Below are 3871 nucleotides of genomic sequence, written 5' to 3' on the forward strand. Positions count from 1 at the left end.
TTATTATCTTTCTACACACACACACGTGTGCACACACATGCATGCACATGCTATCTGAGAGATATCGCATATTTGGTTCCATACTACTGTAGCAAAGGCACTATGGAAATACAGTGAGTCACAAAATTATTTTGGTTTTCTAGTACATATAAAAGTTATGTTATACTATACTGTAGTCTATCAAGGATGCAATAGCATAATGTGTGAAAAGAACATACAATTATCTGAGCCTTCAGTCAGAGGTAATCTCTTTTGTTGGAGGAGGGTCTTGCCTCCATGTTTATGGCTGCCAACTATTCAGGGTGGTGGATACTGAAGGCGGCAGTGGCATGGCAATTTTGTAAAATAAGACAACAATGAATTTTGATGAGTAAAATGATTCTTCCATTCATAAAAGATTTCTCTGAAGCATATGATACTGTTTGAAAGCATTTTACCCAAAATAGAATCCCTTTCAAAATTGGAGCCAATTCTCTAAAACTTTGTTGCTGCTTTATCAGCAAAGTTTATGTAATATCGTAAATGATTTGTTGTCTTTTTAACAATGTTCAGAACATCTTCTCCAGGAGTAATTCCCATCTCATAAAACCACTCTCTTTGCTCCTCCATTAAAAAGCAACTCCTATCAAAGTTTGACCATGAGATTGCAGCAGTACAGTCACATCTTTGGGCTCCTCTAATAGTTCTAGTTCTTATAAAGATGTGGGGTACATTTCAGGTTTAGGTATACAAACACTGATCATGCAGATACCCTTGTTGATGAGGTATGTCCCTCCCTCCCTTAGCAGTTTCCCTCAACTGCCAATCCCACCCCACCCCAGCCCTGACAGTTTCCACTAATACCAATCGCTTTCTTATTGCATTATAATTGTTCAAGGTCATCTTGTGAATGAGAACATATGGAACTCTGTTGTTTGTTTCTGTGATAAATCACTGAGTATGATTGACTCCAAATCCATCCAGGTTCCTGCAAAGTTCATATATTTGCCATTCTTTATAGCTGCATAATATTCCATTGTGTATATGTACCACATTTTTTAATACAGTTCAGCTTCATTTTGATTTCTTATCATTCATTTGTTCACTGGATTAGCACTTTTAATTCCCCCAAGAACTGGTCCTCTTTTTCTTTTTGTATTTTATAATCAAGGAATATGTGTGAGGATTAATATACATAGGATTGGGCTTCTGTTGACCCAGCTCTTTGACGGTGGCCCACGGGTGGTTCTGAGTCCCTGATTCCTCCATCTCCCTTTCTCCTTAGCAGTGCCCTATGTCTGTTGTCCCCATCCTTGTGCCCATGTATATCCAGTATATAGTATGATAATATGCAGCATTCAGTTTTTTGTTTCTGTGATAGCTCAAATCAATAAATGCAATCCACCACATAGACAGATGTAAAATCAAGAACCATGTGATTATTTAATAGATGTAGAAAAAGCATTTTTGATAAAATCTAACAATTCTTGATAAAATCCTTGCTACAAAAAACAAAACAAAACAAAAAAACAACAAAAAACAACCCTGAACAGCTAGGCATTGCAGGAACATTCCCCAAAATACTGAGTCATCTATTAAAAACCTACAGCCAACATTATACTTAAAGGGCAGAAGTTCGAAACATTCTTCAGTTACGTTTTTAACTTGACTGGTACAAAAAGCCTACTTTTTGACCTATTTTGACTTTTCACATGACTTACTCATTAAACTTAAACATTACTACTTTTTATTTAAAGTGACGTATGTGTGACTTCATTTGAAAAGCTAGAGGCCATTGCAGTGTTATTAATTTGCTTAGTTTCAATACTGATGTGTCTTAGCAAATACAAAGGACTGCAGAGAGGGAGAGAGATATGGAATGGCTCCGGTCTGTGGAACAGCCAGAACACACACATTTGCTGTCGTACGTGGATGTGGTTTGCAGAACCCCAAAATAATTACAACATCAAAAATTATGAATTGCAGATCGATAACAGATAAAATAATATTGAAAAAAATTGACATATTGCAAGAATTGCCAAAATGTGACACAGAGAAGTCAACACAGACTGTTGGAAAAATGGTGCCAGTGGGATTGATTGCCACAGGGTTGTCACAAGCCTTCAATATGCAAAAGGAAAATATCTGTGAAGTGCAATAGAGCAGCATACAATATAAAGAGGTATGCCATGAATATAATTTATTTTCTAGATCACTTGGGCCAAAGTTAAAGATATTGTGACAGTTTTATCTAAATAGTTCAGTGTGTATTTCTTACGAATAAGGGCATTCCTTACATCCCAAAGTACAACTATCAAAATCAGGAAATTCAATACTGATACAAGGTAATTATCTAATTCACAGCTCATATTCCATTTTCCCCCATGTTCTTAATCTAGCTTCATGAATTAAATTTAATTATCAGATATTTTCAAAATATTTTGACGTTTATTTTAGCGGTGTTGTTACCGAACTTTAGTACAATGCAATTTTCTTTGTTAGACTATAACAAATTACATTTGGGTTGTGACTTTTTGGTGCTATTAAAAAAGAGCTTTGTAGGAATATTTTTTATTGTAATAGCACTGAAAATGGCAATACTCAGTTGTAATATACAATATATTTAGATTTTAAACATCAGAAAAATCCCCTCAAAAGTTTTGATGCCAATTTGTCCCTTAATAAAACATTGTTTGGCATTCTTCATTCTCTATTTTATTTTCAATTATATGCTTATGACTTTTTTCTGCCAATGTCCTTTATAGTTCCTTGATTGTTGAAGCTGTGCTATTTTGATTTCTGCTATTTAAAATTTTCTATTTAAATATGTTGCTGATTTTTATATTTTATTTTATTTTTTGTTTAAATTTCTTGGTTTTATTATGTACAGACCATATTTTAAACAACCACCTGCTCTGAAAACAGTAGGTTCTCGCTTTCCCATGGGCCCCAGGAGAATAGAAATTGGGGCTCGAGGGACAGTTCCTTCCCCAGAGGGAGAATGTGTGTGACATTCTGGTTCCGCGGGATCTAGCCAACCCCTGCAAAGCCATGACCCTTCTAGCCCTGAACCCTGGCTCCAGCCCCAGTGGCCCAGAAGAGGCTCAACCTGGGAAGGAGTGAGAAAAAACCAGTTATTCCACTTCCATCTCACTCTTCTGCAAAGAATCGAGGAAAACTTGCCACTCTGCTGGGTAGAAATGCTTACAGACGTTGATCTTATTCCGAATCTGTTTGGGGGTATCTTGATAGTAATTCTTCTCATCCCGGGCCATGGCCTTATAGTCCTTTCTTTGGTTCTCCACCATGTAGCGTATGTAGTCGATGAGGTCCTGAGACAGGGTATTGCCCTTCTTTTCTGGGAGGCTGGCTTCTGCCTCCAGTTCATTCAGCACATAGGGCTTCTGCACAGGCTCCTTAGGCCTCTTCTCTACGTCCACTTTCACGGCCTTCACCTTTCTCTTCCGGAGGGGCACCTCCTTGCTGGGGTCCAGAGTCAAGCCCATCTCAGCCAGGTTCTACCGCACCGTTTTAGGTTGGTCCCAGGCATGCCGAATGTGAGAGCACTCCATTGGCGGCACCGCCTTCCATCGCGCATTGTGGTTCAGATGATTTCGGTTGACATTGTAACCAAACTTCCTCCTTCGGGTCTTGCCCTTGGCCTTGGGCATCCAGCAGACCGCTGCTTCAGGTGCTCACACGCGACGCCTCTTATTTTTTTGTTCTTAATGGCAAGATTTTGTTCTTGTTGAATTGAAGAATTTTTAGTAGGGGCTAGATGTTAACCTTTTCATGTATATATTTTAAAATTCTTGAGAGTATTACTTTACATTTTATGACACATATGTCAGGAAATGTTGCTGTTTAATGTGCATATTGTCAACTTTAATGG

General features: G+C 37.9%; 1 pseudogene; it reads right to left on the bottom strand.

The window, feature by feature from the left end:
• Window positions 1-3113: 3113 nt before the first annotated feature.
• Window positions 3114-3650, bottom strand: LOC103265402 (annotated as a pseudogene).
• Between the last annotated feature and the right edge of the window lie 221 nt (window positions 3651-3871).

Source organism: Carlito syrichta, unplaced genomic scaffold (genome assembly GCF_000164805.1).
Source record: "Carlito syrichta isolate Samal-C Ts95f unplaced genomic scaffold, Tarsius_syrichta-2.0.1 Scaffold306528, whole genome shotgun sequence".
Lineage (NCBI taxonomy): Eukaryota > Metazoa > Chordata > Mammalia > Primates > Tarsiidae > Carlito > Carlito syrichta.